We start from the raw sequence: 16,540 nt of genomic DNA on the forward strand, positions 1-16,540 counted from the left end.
ATGTATATACGCGGCGTTGGATTTCTCGGTAATTATAAACTTAGATTCCAGTAAATATTCCCGTCACACCCTGGCCGACGGCAATTTACGAGATTAACCGAGTCGCAGGGAAGAAAACGAAGGACACAGAGCAAGGGAGAAGAGGAGACGTTCGAGGTGTATGGTTTTTCGCGACCGGTACACCTCTCTACCACTGATACGTGTAAACAGAAATTCAACGATTCCGTGAAATTTATCGTTCGATGAGAGAGAGATACAGATACATACACACACGGATAGGATTGAACGAGTAATGAAAATTGCTGCAAATGATCGAACCTCGAATGCCAATTGCTCGAGCTCGAAGAAGCGATTCCTTGATTCGCTTTAGCATCTGCTGAGGCCGCCCTTGATGGACCACCCGTTGTTCACCGTTATGAACACGCATCAAGGACGGCCGAAAGTGTCGCTGATTTGTAAGATGATCATACGTTCCTACGCTTTTCTCCTCTTGGATATGAACCTTCGTGTCATCGGACACGGGGTTAGCTATCAGAGTCTATTACATATAACTGAAGCCCGATAAGTTGGTCTGTGAAAGAGTTTCAATTGCCTTTTAAGTCGTTAATGGAATACACGGTGTTCACGACATTCCTTTGAAAATTTAGAGCACTGAGCACTGTTCTATAGTCTCATTTGAAGTAAAAATATCGTCGCTCAGAGAATTCTATTCTCCTCTTAAAGGATAAATTTGCAAATTTTATTTAACACGAGATAAAAATTTTTGAAATAACACCTTGGCTAAGTTGAGCTGCATAAATTAGCTATTTACATTCTCCTTAATCAAAAGGAATTCACTTCGTATATATTTTTTTCTCTTCAATCGTTGAATATTCTTATATTCAGTGCGAGAACGTGCAAAGTATTTTCCCCATCATCCGCTCACATCTTGCGACGAATAGCCCTAGGTACATTCTCAGGAGAGGGAGGAACAAAGAGTATTCATGGCTCGATTTAAACAAAGACGCTAACCGTCCCGTCAGTGTCAAGCGGATCGACGTCACCGAGCTATTCGAGTGAATGTTGGTAGAGCGTGGACGTTTGTAATACCATGGAATTAATCTATGCCCGCGTTCGTAATAATAAGGAAATGTTTCAATCTCCGTGATGTATAGCACACGGTGGTGGTGCGTTCACGGTGTTGGGAAAAGGGTCTTCGTTGTCCTCAAACGACTACGATTGTCGCTGAGAAGCGATCAATCTCGTCAACGAGTCAGACATTGGGGATCAGGAATCCCTTTATGACAGTTTCTATCTAGCAGAGAGATGCCGGGTTTTTGGAACAATAAAATCTAACCAAATCGAATAGTAGTGATTGTCGCGGTGATTAGAAGAAGAGAATCGTCCAGCGGTGTGAATGATTTATGAAACGTAATTAGCTTTGTCCAGCAAAATACCGTGTGAAAGACGAGCTGTAGAAACGAACGTCCCGACAATAAGAACGTTAGGGATCGTTTTAGTGGCTAGTCGATCCTTATTGCTCATGATTAACAATGTAGAAGGTTGAGCACTTAGTCAAAGTCTTCCAGAGATTTTTACACTTTCGTGCTCGCAGCGTGCACCTTGAGTGATCAAACGAGCACACAAATAAATAAAAAGGCAACGCTATCCAAATTATTTTTAACTCTTTCAACTGCCATCTAATCCTTTCTTCCTAGAAATAATTACAATTTAGTCTACAGCGACCATTCTACCATTGTAAAACTCTGGAAGACAATATTATACAAATTTAAGTGTAATTTTATTGGAGATTATTTAATCCTTTATTTCTAAAAAAATTATTGTCCTCCGTATACATAGTCTGTAGCAACTGAACGATGCAATCTTCCACTGAAATCTAAAATTTCTACAGCATGCACTGTGACACATAACTATCAGAGATACACGTTTCTCAAATTCCTCCAATCTGAACACTCCCAACATCCGATTCAGCCTGAGAAGAAACAGCGTTCTCTGTAAGATAGCACACCTATCTGTACCATTTTATGGAGGCAAAGGGGAAGATGACCTAACAGCACGTGATCAATTCGGATTTATGGGTCGAAAAGTGGTTCGGTGGTATGCAACAGCGAGACAAGCTTGTCTTTAGTTTCCCACAACCGAAATCGTTTATCGTAGCAGAGCTGAGGAACGTGAGTCGGCGTTCGTGGTTCACGTGCAACGAACTCCACGGGATTTCTGATTTATCTGGATAAGTTAGCAGGACGTCATCCCCTCACTGGCAGCCCTCCACCGTTGACGGTGCCCCCTGGTGGTTCGGCGTCCTGCTTTGACTTTGATAACCATACGATAGTTGGTTTCCACTGGTGGGGTGGAAAGCAGTGACGCGGTAGCGCGGGCAAGGCGGTTTATCTTCGATTACGAACGTCTTGGCTCTCGGTTTCTTGGCTCCAGATTTATGGCGAGCGATTTGTCGGTAGCGCCCAGATTAGAATTAGTTTGCGGAGCCTCGGATCCGCGTTTGTTTGTGATCCGACACTCCGTCGGGGTTCGTACCGTTCGGAGAGAGATCGAGATCTTCTCATTGAGCACAGAGAGACGTAACCCTTGCTCGCGCTCGTGATCCGAGAACTGGCTGATCGAGAGCGAAAGGAAATTAAAATCGTGCTTGTACGTTCCAGACGATGAAGAAATCCCGTGTCGCTATCGTTCAGATCACCGTTCTACGATCACCTTTCCCGCAACAATATCAAATTATCATCGATCGTTGCTGATCTTTCGAAAATCCTTCGAACGTTCGCTTATCGCGACAAGTCGTGCTTTCTCACTCGTGGAAAATGTTGTCTATAAATTTCCATCCTGTATAACGTATACACAACTCGATCTATGTACGTATACGTATATCACCCTTTCCGTAGGATTTTAGGTAGTTTGCACCCTTCTACCGGGCAATATTAATATCTCTAATCATTCACCAGCCCCTTCGTACCCATTTCAAGGGACACCATAGCCGTCGGTTGAAACGTGTTATTCAGATTTATCCCATTTGCCTTTGGGACCGTATTTATCCGTAGAACAAACCAAATACACGCTGCGATAAAGCGTTTGTCTCGCGAGGAGGATTAATGTCTGGCCGCAAATGAGGGGGTTCGAAGATACTTTTTTCTCTTTTAGCATACTCGAGACACCGTACACTCTTAGAAATTCTGCACGCAGATTTTCATTTTCACGATATAACGAACAGGTCCCAAGGGTTTTCGTAAAGGTCGTTCCTAAGGACAACGGATCATTGGTGAGATATTAAAAGCGTGCAGAGTAGAAGAGACGTGAGCGACGGGAGGAGATGTTCGGCCATTTAGTCAGGCTGGTTCACCTTTGGCCAGCTTCGTCTGGTTATTAATGAACTCGTTGATAGGAAGTGTCCGTCTCTCAACGTAGAATCGCCTCCCAGAGCAAGGCTGTCACGTATTCGGCTTCTATTTCCCTTAGCTAACGCTCTCTATATGCAAATACGTATGACCGGTCCCTCCACGTGTCCTCTTTTGCGTGTCTCCTCTGTGTATACGTACGGAAATGCGTATTATCGAGACTGCGTGTACCGACGCCTCTTTACGCCACGTACCTACTCTAGGTGTGAGTGTACGACCTGACTCTTTATAAATAGCGACTTTGATATCCAGTCGAGCCTTTATAGGGGATGAAGCTGTCCCTACGTGCCTCATCAGCCGGACAGAGCAAACGCTCGCTCTCTCCGTTCAAAATTAAAGGGCCAACATTATGTATTAACCGGATTTCGTTTTATCTAGGCTGTTGTGCGTGTGTACAGTCTGACGATACAGTCTGGCGTTTGGAATTGGCTCGTCTGATGAAAGAATTTTAGACTGCGTGACATCGTGCTCTTTCGAGGACACTTGCGAGTCCAGATACGAGGGGTGTAAGTGACATTTCTGAAAATTTGGACCCAAGTGGTGAAATGCAATCTGCATATGCTCAAACTATTCGATCATTCTAATAATATTCTCTGTTTCTAAAAATAAAGAAATTGCGACTTACGTCACTATGACTTTAACCCTCTCATGTATCAAAATTCTTCAGTTTTCGTTTGAAAATGGGTAAAATTGCTTTACGTGCGAGGGTAGGTCGAGAAATTCGCGAAACGAGGGGGAAGGAGGGTACAAAAGGACGTAGAATTATTTTTTTCCTTCTCGATGTGTTTCTTCTTAACTTCGATACGTTTCTCAGACATCTGAATTTTTATTTTTATCCATCCACCCTCGTATATTTTTGGCGTTAACAGTTTGAGAAAATTTGTTTGATAAAAGTGTGTTTTTCTTCGAATTTTAGCCGAGGCTACAAGGTCTATTGATATGTTTCTCCAGTCACGTTTAAGTTCACGAATAAAGCAGTCACTGCTCTTGAGTTTCTTCGCAAGAAACACACTTTGTCCTCCCAGAATAGTCTGACAGTACATATGTATTCTACAGAGTGTAGTTACACAATAGCGTATACGATAAGAAAACAGTAGAGAAACAATTGCTGTCAGGAATTTAGGGTTGCATGAATGATATTGGAAATGAAACAGCAGCTGGGTGGCGTGCAGCGCACCTGTCAACTTCTTCAAAGAAACACAACTGGAACGAACTTTTTTTCTTTCCTTTCTTTTCACATGATCAAATGTGTCATTCTCATTCATCAAAGAAAGAACCTTTTCTCTTACACGTAACGTATCACTGTGCGCCATCCTCATCGATAATTGAACGTAGCACGTAATAATCTGCAGATGTTAGCTCCAATTTATTCCGGAACTTTAACTACTAAGTTTCGAGTTGGAAGACACCGTCCCAATATTCTAGTTCTATTGTTCAGCTTTAAAGAGTCACGTTACGTTGATAAGGCTAAAGAAATTTTTCGTAGGGTGTCTATGAGATCCACTGAAATCGAAATCCTTTATCATGAATTAGAAGAAACAATCCGTTGCTATTAGAAGTTACGTAGATTTTTGGGTCTCTATGTGAAAGTGACCTAAAGTCTCATGAAAATGGAAATTAAAGCCTCCACGAGGAATGATATTTTCGAGACTTCTTGAAGACTCAAGAATGGCGCAACTATGGCAAATTTTTGATTTCTACGTGAAAGTGACCTAAAATCTCACGAAGTTAAAATCTCTTAGGAGGAATACTTTCGAGGCCTCTTGAAGGCTCAAAAATGGCACAATCGTGACAGATTTTTGATCTCTATATGAAAGTGACCCAAGATCTCACGAATCATGAAAATAGAAGTTAAAATCTCTTAGGAGGAATATTTTCGAGACTTCTCGAAGACTCAAGGATGGCGTAACCATAACTCCTCCTCTGTTCGTCAAGTTTCCATGAAATGAACCGACTTTGACGAACCCGTGCCACCCCGTAGGTAAAGACGACTCTCTGTGATAAAGGAGCATCCACCAATCATGATCCGGGTATATTCGGTCAGAGGTGTAGATTTTAGACGTGCGAACGGTTGGCTCTATTAGGGTCGCCATAAGTTACAATTAGGTCAGTTGGGGTGTGCTGGCCCCCCTGTAGATGTAGGTGTCGACAAGAAGGGTATGGGGAAACTGTGGTGGTCAAATGGGTAATGGTGAAATCACCGGTCTCCAAGCACGACGGAGAAGCAAACACTCCTCTAGATCTTCGAGAGATCCAGCAGCTTGGTCTATACTGATTTAGAGGCTGTCTAATTTCAGCATCGCAACACCTACTGTCACGCCGTCTATAATGCATAAATAATTACCACTTAGCTCCTTTGTTGTTGCCTTGCTACGTTTGCTCCTTTGTCCGCTGGAATCGTTTAGGACCGTAAGATTTATTGGTCTGTAACGTCTAGCCTGTCAGAATCATTAAAGATCGATAATTTATGGCTATCAGAATGCTTCTGTCTTCTAAAAAACGATTGTCGCCGGGAGATTAACGAGGCTTCCGCGATCAAAGAATCAGCATTTCCTACGAAAACCATAAAAATTATTTAGGACGATTTCGCACAAGTCCATGCTCAACGCTAACTCAAAATTCCAAAGTAAACAAAAGAAAAAGAAACTCAGAGACTTGAGAAACTTTCAGTTTCCACATTTCTCACACTTCACAAATTACAATCTTGCGCGACTCTGAAATTTGAATCGATCTAAAGAGGAATTCAGCGAGGTAGAAGAAGATTTAGCGCGTGTCATTAGGTACCAGCCATTTCTAACGGTTTTACGGCCGAACCGCAGCACGCCGGCTCTTCGATAAGTTTCCCCGACGTAAAAATGCGCCGACAACACGAGTTCGATCTGAGAGTATCGACGACCGGCATGTTCCACGGGAGAATAATCGCCCCGGACGAAAAATCAAAGTGGACGTTAAGATAACCGGGCATTTTGTTATCTTTATGACCGGCCAATCCGGCGGCCATGATTCTCGGAGGCCCTGGTCTATGCGTGTACACGCGGGGAAAACGAGCTCAGGTGGACAACGCGATTTCCAAAGGCAACTACACACGGCCGCTGCCTTTGCTCCCCCGTAAACGTTTTACGACACCGAGTTATAATTATTTTATTATCGTTGATCGTAAACGATCGGGCAAGTGAAGGTAATAATATGCAGTAAATACCTTTAATGGACAGCCTGAGACCCGACAGGACGTGTTAAGACGTAGCCGCCGTAAAACAGCAGGACGTCGACATGTTTCCCCGCATCGATCCTCGATTCGCCTCGATTCAACTTAATTTATCTCGAGTCCTTGCAATGGAAGGAGGACAGGGCTATGCGCGCCGCGCGTCGACAGGCGATTTATACTGATTTTCTTGGTAAATGCGCCGATTCGCCCGCGACCAACACCGTACCAACCTCTAATGCCCTAGCTAATTAACTACAAATTCGTCCTTTAAGAGAATAATCAAGGAATCACGCCACCTTTATCCGGCAAGAAGTCCACAATTTTCTTTCTCTGAACTGATAATCCAGCTCTTGATACGAGAAAGGTGTGGCATTTAAATAGAAAATTTAGACGTCTACACTTTATTACAATGAAAATTCCTCGAATTAACGTAAAATTTGAAACGCGATTTTCTCGAAACTATACTTTTCCATCTAGTTTAAAAACTTGTTTTAATATTCGTGGTAAAATTCGTAGATCTTTTATTTGGACCAGATAGACGTCAAATTTTCTACTTTTCGCCCCGAAAATGAGCTCGGTAATAATTAAGAAATTTCCGAAGCATATCTCGAAGATAGCGCGAGATAATGGATTGAAGATTCTGCTGGAACGTTTCGTTTCCTTTGAAATTCGAACGGGTGTTCGATTCGCGAAACAGCCACGAGAACCCCTGCCGCTCTATTCACAATCACGGATTTGATTTAGCGATGGAGAGGCAATATAATGTCTCTAACGAGAGTGTAGTATAAGGATAAGGGTACGAAGACAGCAGAGGGAAGCGGAGAACTGGCGGAACGAGGACAGAGCATAATGCCATAATGCCAAGCCAACACAGTTCCGCTCATCAGTATCTTTGATTAGAGGCTCTATCCTCCTGATTTGCTTCTAATAAACCCGTAAAATCGTCTGGAGATCGGACTCTCCAGCGAGGCATGTGATTCTCGAAGATTCGCTAAGAAGGGTAAATCATTTTTATCGATGAGAGACCAGCATCAAAATTACCTCACGAATAGGAGCTCTCTGAATGGCAAGAGAAACGATTCTTATTCAGGCCAATTTTACGTTGAATTGTTCGCATCGAAATTAGAAATGTCGTTTCTGACTTTGAAAACTTTTCCGAGCATTCTTTTAGGCCTATCTGCACACCTAACTTTTATTACTCTGACCCTGAAGCGTGGATGCAATGAGAATACGGGTTTCGATCATAAGGTACCATTTTAATAGTTGAGGTGCGTTCAGTTAGGTGATTTTGGAGACAATATTAAAAACGCAAGAACAGTGCAAATTAAGATTAAAGAATAGAGATTAAAGATGACATGAAAAGACATCTGAAATAATAATAGTCAATAAAGAAAGATAGAAAAGTGCGCGATCTATGGGTAATTTAATCGTAAAGATCGTCAGAGAGTGAAGATCTTGAAAATTACTGGCAAAATGAAGAATTGTTAAAATAATTGCGATTATGTCTGAAACAAATGTGACAAACTGATAAGAAAGAAAGAGAGAAAAGTCGGAGATCGATGGTTAAATTTCGATCGAAATCAATCGATGGAAGTTCCTGGGAACGCGGAAACGGGTAAATATTGAAGGGAAAAGTTGTCGGTACGGAAAGTTACGGCGCAATTTCGTGGCTGAAAGTTCCAATACCCGGGCCGTTTTTTCCGCAGCTTTGAATCTGAATCCTTGGAAAGCGAATGAGCCTCTTTAGAGGAGAGAGAAACGAAAGGAGAGTGGGTTGACGGCTGCTCGAAGGCAGCATTATATACACTGGGAATACCTCCCGCTGGCTGCAGAAATCACTGGCGGGACTTAATAAGCGTGGAAAGAGCCGAAGAGATAGAAGATAGCTAGCCGGATGATGCGAAAACTTTGCTATATTAGCCGCTTTGGCGATCCGTAGCGCTTTTGCCACGCCACGGAAACTTGCGGGATAGGGGCACGCGTACCAACATATTCTCTCTCTCTGGCCTTTTACGCCCGTATCGAACGGCAACTTCCCCCGGAATATGTTTTCCCGAAGTTTCCACCGAAGAAACGAAATACCGCCGGTGTGTATGGAGAGCCGGCGGAATATTTGTGGCTGGTGATTCTAATCGAGAGGAAAACAGAACCGAACTTCTGCCTCCCTTTGAATTGCCCCGAAATCCTGCTGCACCGTGAATAATTAGATACTATTTGCTAGCTGTTCTCGTTCGAGTAATGAAAAATTATTTCGCGGAAGCAAAACGCGCACTGCTTCTTGAATTCTCCTAAGCTTTAGGGGAGTGCACACATGGGGGAGTCGAAAAAATCCATCTTTTTATTGCATTTTTATAAAGTATGATATTCTGAGAATGTGCTGGGGAAATTTCACGCCTGAAATCGACGAAACGGCGAAGTTATAACGATTCGAAGGAAGTGATGCACAGAGAGAAACGCTAAGAGTAGGGAAACTTTAAATGCGTTTTCCTCGAAATCGTGTTCTGCAAACCTGCCATGATTTCTCAATAACGAATCGACTAATCTCTGCAAAGGAGGATGTTTAAAATCTACGCATCCTAAGGAACGAAAGTTATAAAAAATAACTGTTTATTCGAGTCTCGCGTTTATAACTCGCGATAGTTTTACTCTGAAAAGGACAGTGTAATGGTTTGAATTTAAAAAGGCCGCGTCTTTTTACCGTGATCGGCGTGCGTCCGCTGAACGGCGTTGGGAACGACGATCGCGCATGCGTGGAGCGGCGATCGCGCATGCGTCGAGCGAAAAAAAGTATGGCGTATTGTGTTGTATTAAGACTACGTGCGTGACGTTTGTTCTCGGTTTTGCCAATAGAAGTAATATAAAATCAGAAAATTCTTTTCCCGCTAACTATTTTCTGTGCGCGAACGGACTCGCAGATGACATTTTTTACTCGTACGAGAGTTCTCTCAAGAATACGAAACTACTTCGTGTTTGCAAAGCACGGACTCGCAGTTGACATTTTTTACTCGTACGAGAGTTCTCTCAAGAATACGAAACTACTTCGTGTTTGCAAAGCAACTGTTCGACTGTAGTATGATTACGTATCCGTTCGAGAGCAAGTCTCGACACGTTTACTCTCAGGCAGTTGAGATATGCTCTCGGACAGTCATTCTCAGACGCAGTGTCCACTCGCGATAGTTTTACTCTGAAAAGGGCAGCTGTGTTTATGTTTGGCTCGATGTACGTACAACGACCCAGGCTCGCGTTTCTTATGTTTAGCACGCAAGAAATATCGCGAGTTCTAAGAAGTTAAGGCTTAGAATTTTTCCCAGAACAGTTGCGAGCGTACAGCGATCGGAAATCGGGTAGGACGACTCGTCCTCAGTCGGTGTTTACGAGGCAGTCGAACGAGTGCCTCGACGAACGACGAACGTCGCTTATACTGTGCGATTCTAGATTATACGCGGATCAATTTACGTACTTAGCATATTCGTTCGTGTGAATTAAGTGCCGCTGCATACAAGAAGCTAGTGCACCGAATTCAAGTACACAACGAACAGCTCAGCTTGGGAGAAAAATCAAACGAGAAGCGTGTCTCTGCGAGCTACGCAGCTACAGTTTCACGGTATGCGTATGCGCGAATAATACGTATGTATATATACGTACACAATCGAACGATCGAGTTAAGTGAAAATAGAGGAGAGCCTACGTATAGCTAATTAGATCAATTACTGCAACAATTTCGTTTTATCGTATCCTAAGTTTATTTTTCTTGTAATAAGATGTGTTATAGCTATGAAACAACAACAAATTAGTTTTTTTACTGCTGTCTCCCGGAGACATATACATATTCTGTCCTTTTCTGGAAAAACACTGTCCCTTAGTAAACAACTAAGTCTTTACACACGACCTACTTCGTTTGTTATTATTCTAACGACAATATACGACGCGTAGTTCGACAGAAGACTTCAGTTTTCCGTAAAACCGGGGGATGGTTCCCAACTACGCGGACAGTCCATCATTTCCGGGAAAAATGACAATTACATTTTTCGTTCCTTAGGATGCGTAGAATCATGCTGTAGAAAAATTTTTCTTTCCGGCCGTATGCCACAATTGGCCATTTTTTAACATCCTCCTTTCACATAGGTGTAAAATAGATATCCTTTTACTGCCTGTATTAGCCACTGTCTGCGGTAGTTTCTTTTTATCGCTTGAAGAATTTAAAACGGTATTTCTGCTTCACATGGATGTCATTTTATCAAAATACATTTTTTTGCTTTATTCCAGTAGGGACGATAACAACACATGTGGATTAAGATTGTCTCCGATTTTTCTGTTCCAGATGAATGCAACACGAATCGTGGCAGCACACTGCGGGAAATATGTAACTATTTAAACAATAATTAACGTAATTACATAAAAATTACACTGTGTCTTCCTGAAATACGACCAAACGTGTATAAAAAATTTCAAGTCCCTCGGTTTATAATCTTTTATTCTAAAAATCGGCTAAAAGCGACATCTCTAAAAGGAAATACCCATCGTCTAATTCTCAAATAATATTAACCCTTTCGCGACTAGCGCCGGTTATATCCGGCATCCACTAAATGCTTCGCATTAGCTCGCGCTTCGACAACTCAAAGTGAAGATTTATCTAAAATACAGAACAAGGCCTCGACAACATTCCCTTTATCCAATACATCCTTAAGTCCTCTGCTGTTCCAACGAAATCCTCTAAGATTTCACACGGACACACTGGGAGCTCGAAAAACGCGAGACACTCATGGTGTGCACTAATGGCACGACGACCTGTCCGTTAGTGGCGTGCTGATGGCTAGTTCTGCCGTCGCGAAAGGGTTAAGTAACTGTGTACTAATCCCAAAAAAATATTTTTTCCACCATTTAGACAATTTCCCTAAAAATGAATACGATGCGCAATATTAATCGCTGATCGCGGAAGTATACGACCAAACTTGCCGGAAATACCCCGAACCTCGACGACGAGAAATGGTTAATCGGCGAATTAGAACGTCGAAAAGTAATAACAGTACACAGTTCGATGAACAGAGTTCATCAAGAGGGAGGCGAAGCTGCAGCATCGGAACATAATGGATGATTTTCGCGGCTGTCGAAAGCCATTAAACGGCTCATCATGAATTTCACAGGCCGTTCAGGCAATCTGTAATAATATCGTCGATCGAGCAGCACACGTAACGACGATCGGCCGTATCTGGACCGTGCCCGATTCGTAATAAACTGCGATCAACGGCCACGTATAGCCGCGATAGCTGGTTTCAGCGTGCGGTGCCCCTTGGAAAAATCCTTCGACGATCATTAAATTACATCGTCATTCGGTTGTTCGTTTGTTACTTGCCCTGGGATCGATATCGAGATCCTTGCGTGTCGCTGTTCGAAGGTATCGAGTCGTAAAGCTAAATTACACCTACCTGGTTTTCTGCAAAAGACTCGAGGGAATGCTCGTGCCGTCGAGTTAGGGGAAAGAATCGGTATCCAAAGAGACGTTACGTTTATAGCAGGCAGGATCAATATAAATTGCAGCTATTCACTTCTCTACAATAGCATGTGATTCTTCAATTTTCGATGATCGTTTGATCAAATAACTCTCGCTCGGCTCTCCCTCTCTTTCTCTCTCGAGACGGCGACTAGAATCATTGGCTGAGGGTCAGTGACCACATTATGCGCTGGCTTGCTGCTCGTGTTAGATTAAAATCGTTTATCATCCATCAATGAGAGGAAGTTCTCTCTGTGATCGTCGGGACAGAATTCTGTTAGGTACTCAGATGGAAGCTGGACGAAGTGTTTTGCTTTTCTCTTTAATTTTGTAATTCGTAGAAAACGATCGATTTGAGAGGAGGAAGCTAAATGGTACCGGATGCCTATCGTGATATCAGTTTGTAATAGGTGTATACATTAGAATGCATCTCTGCGAATGATTTTTTTTTGTTCTTGCTAGACACCACAGATAACTGCCTCTGTTAACGATTTGGTAATTACCTACGCACGGTTAACGAAGAATTTTTCGTTCGCGCTTAATTCTACTTTGCTTAGTGCGCTAAGTAACGTCGCATTTACAGCCGCTGAATCTCTCTTGGTTAGAAATGCAAATGAAGCTTAGCGTAGTTTCCTGCTTTCACTACTGACATTTTCTTCAGGATGCTATCTTACCCGGTGTTGCTAATCGATTTCGTCCGATATTAACCCTTTGCAATCGAGAAGCGACATTAAGTCACTTGGTAAATAACTGATCAAATCAGAGAACAGATCTACGAGATCTCTCATACTATAATAAAATAGTATGGTTTCTGTTTACGTTAATTTGAAAATACTTCGAAGATCCGATTTGCAAACTTTCCTACAGCAAAATGACCTCCGAGTGCAACGGGTTAACACGGAGGCCAAGTTTAGGCCCAACGTGAGCGCTTGGAGTAACGTTAAGAAAGACACTTTCGAATAAATTGGAACTAATTCTCACCGAGAGGTATTATCAACACTAGCAGCAATCAAATATCATGTTGTCACTGCTAGTAAGTTTCCTTGTACCTAAGAAAAAAATTTTGAAGATCGATCGTTTTCATGCAGAGTTGCGTTTTTGTCATTTCGCTGTAAAAAAAGTATTGGTAATGAGGGTATTTCGTCGGAGTGGTAGACCTGTCAAAAAAGTGGTTATTTCAGCAGAGCAAACGTGGACGCGAGACGCATGCAGCTTAATTCCATCAAGTGAGCTGGGCCAACGCGCCGGAAGTAGGTTTTATGGGAGCGCACATGTTAACTGAGACAGATCAACATTAATTTCAATAGCACGCGCTCGGTAATGATAACAAACAATTAAGCGAAGTCAAGTCGACCGCGGCATGAGATCATCGATGGTGTGAGGGTGTCAGAATTAAATGACACGTAGATGGCGTGTGCTGCCATTACACTCGTTAACGCTCCTCCGCTAACGTAACTAATAGATTATGAACTCCATGAATTAATAGCATCGTCACTGAAACGGTTCTCATTTCTTTGCTCGCGATCGAGCAGCTATCTGTCTCTTTCGAAATCACTTGGATCTTCGATTTATTAGACACTTCGTTAAACGAAAAAATATTCTTTAACAATGTCACAGTGCTATTTTTGGAAACTGGCAAAATAAATGGAAGCACGCAGAATTTTGACACGCTTGATATTTAACAATTCGGTATCTAATGATCGGTGCTTGTTTAAATTTTAGATTTCCATTTTGGACATACTTGCTATTCAAATTTTTCACTGTTTTTTATTATTATGCATGATATACGGAATGCAATGTTTACTGCTGGCAAAATTCTTCAAATGTGCAGTGCGCTTAGGAGACTTAATTAAACGCGAAAGTATTTGTTCACATTATGTTATTCTTCGGTGAAAAATATTTATACATACATTTCGAAAACGGTGGAAGCCAAAAGTGTCATTTTTCCATGGAAGTTGCAAATATTGAGTTAATTTGAAGAGAGATGGAAGAAACGACTTGAGAATAAAGATTTTGCAAATATTTCTCGTCAAACTTTTCTACTGCATTTTCCATTATTTCCATCACACTTGATACATTCCTTAAGAAGCGCGAAGCGTGAGTGCAACAGTCCCTGAAAAATCATTACCCGCGCAAGTAAGTACTACGATTCGAATCGAGTTTCAAGCGAGCACCGATCGCAATGCCGGCAGATAAAGCGAAAATAAGAGAAAGGTGGATTTTATCGGGACGAGCGTGAAACAACCATGACAGAAGATCGTCTCGCGACGAATGCAAAGCGACCAAAGCGCGGCGGATGAAGCGGAACGTCTCAATCCCGCGGGCTGAAAAATTTGCATTGGCTGCGTGGCGAGGGACATCTGCGCGACAAGCATAATTACACCGTAGCATCGAAGTGAAGCAATTACAGATATCCTGGCGATATCACGCGGCACAGCTGTTTCTCTAACCCCGGCCGTCAATCAGATATTGAGAACCGCGCGTGTGGACGGCGTAAAATAAAACACTACGGTGGATCAATTAGCGAATGACTGCCGCGATAATATCCTGTCTGGAGCGTTGGCCGACTCGGTTCGGTGCAGCGGTGGCAGATCTCCCGGGCAATGATGTCATCGTGATATCATAACGTCATTTCGATACCCTTCGTATAGTCGATGGAAGATATATGGCGAGATCGTGAAGTCTGTCGGGTGTGAAAATTTACAGGGGTGATCGTATCGATGAAAAGAGTGTCGAAGTACGCTTCAGCTTTGATTCAGACCTAATTGAAGAATGGAAAATGCTGCATTCGGTGCTTTCATTTTTGGCGATGCAGCATTTCTTCCATCGACTGTACATGCACTGATCTCGACCGCTTTATTCAAACTTCGCCGCGATTTTTCTAATAAATTTTCGGCTGTTAATTATCCCCTTGTTTTAATCATTTCTGGGTGTAATGTTATTGTGTTATAGTTGAAGAGGTAGTAACAATAAAATAGGATTTGGCTGTTAAATGCTAGATTTTAATAATAGATTTTTGTTTGCTATCGTTCTACGCTTAACATATTTCTGATTACGTATTGAAGATATTAGGTGGAGAAATTAATTCGGTGTCTTTTTTCACAAAGTCTGACGACTTTATTTACTTAAAAGTACCATATTTTCAGTCAATTACCCCATAAACGAAGAAATGGTCGTCGAAATTAATGGAGATTATTTTGAACACCAAAATTGTTTGATTTTTTGCAAATAAATATTGAAGTTTATAAAAAAAGGCATCAATTTAATTTCCACACCTAATATATAGGGCGTTACTTAACATCCCTGAGGAAATTAATTTTTTTTAAGTCAAATTTGGCTTTCTAAAAATGTTTGCAATTAGACTCTTGCAGAGTAGTGTTACTGAATAAAGCTACAATTTTTTCAATCACCGTGTATATCCTATCTAAAAGAAAATTTACGTCAAATTCGTTGAATTATTAGAATTTGATCAATTTTTTCTGGTTTGCACTCGATAATTCGAGAACCAACGAAAAATCTTCAAAAATTCAGACGACACGACGAGTTAAACACAAAACGTGCCGAATAAGAAAAGTGTGGTTGTTTACGAGCGAAACGAAAGCTACAGGTGACGAAGAGATTAGAACACGATCAGAATGATCGTTCGAGTCAAGGCGAAACGAAAAGAAGTTACAAGTGCACTTAATACTCTGATCACGTAGTATGGGACACGCGTGCGTACACGACGTAATTATGGTGACGCGTGGGCTAAGACGCCAGTGCATCAAAGATCGAGAGCGAGAGTGCTTGTCGTTCATTAACTCCTTACCACTGGCAGAACGGAAAGAATGGAAGAGAGAAAAAGCGTCTGATAGAGTCTGCTCTGAGTCAAGATCCTCTCAGCTTTCTCCTTTTCTCTGGTGACATCTTAAACGCGAGCTGCGTGGGATTCGCGGATTCAAAAGTAAGGTCAGAATTCGAACAAACCTTTGTTTTGTTTCAAAAACCGATCGACCCAGAGTTCGCACCAGATTGAAGATCGACAAAGAAGTTAGAATTTACTTTCATTTATGCAAATAAATAGCCTATTATTTGTTTCACATATTGTATAAGAAAGCGTTAAAAAAAGGAGGGAAAGTTCGTAAGATTTGTCGATCAATCGAACAGTCATATCTAATAGGGAAAAAAGGCAAAAGACGAGAATCTGGATACCACTCGTGGCACTTGCACCCGAAAACCTGAACAGCATTATACGAAGCTAAATAAAAATATAAAACAAAACAGACCTAAAATTTCTGCACGTTTCTCAGGCAATAAATGACAGAGCGTGCGCCATCCGTTGCGCGAGAGGAAATAATTCCCACAAATGAGATAACCATGCCTACAGTAGAACCTCGATAGTTGCGATCTCGGTACGTTCTTGCAAGCAAACCTCGACTGTTGCATTCCGCGAACGCA

This window comes from Habropoda laboriosa, unplaced genomic scaffold (assembly GCF_001263275.1).
Source record: "Habropoda laboriosa isolate 0110345459 unplaced genomic scaffold, ASM126327v1 scaffold120, whole genome shotgun sequence".
NCBI classification, from domain to species: domain Eukaryota; kingdom Metazoa; phylum Arthropoda; class Insecta; order Hymenoptera; family Apidae; genus Habropoda; species Habropoda laboriosa.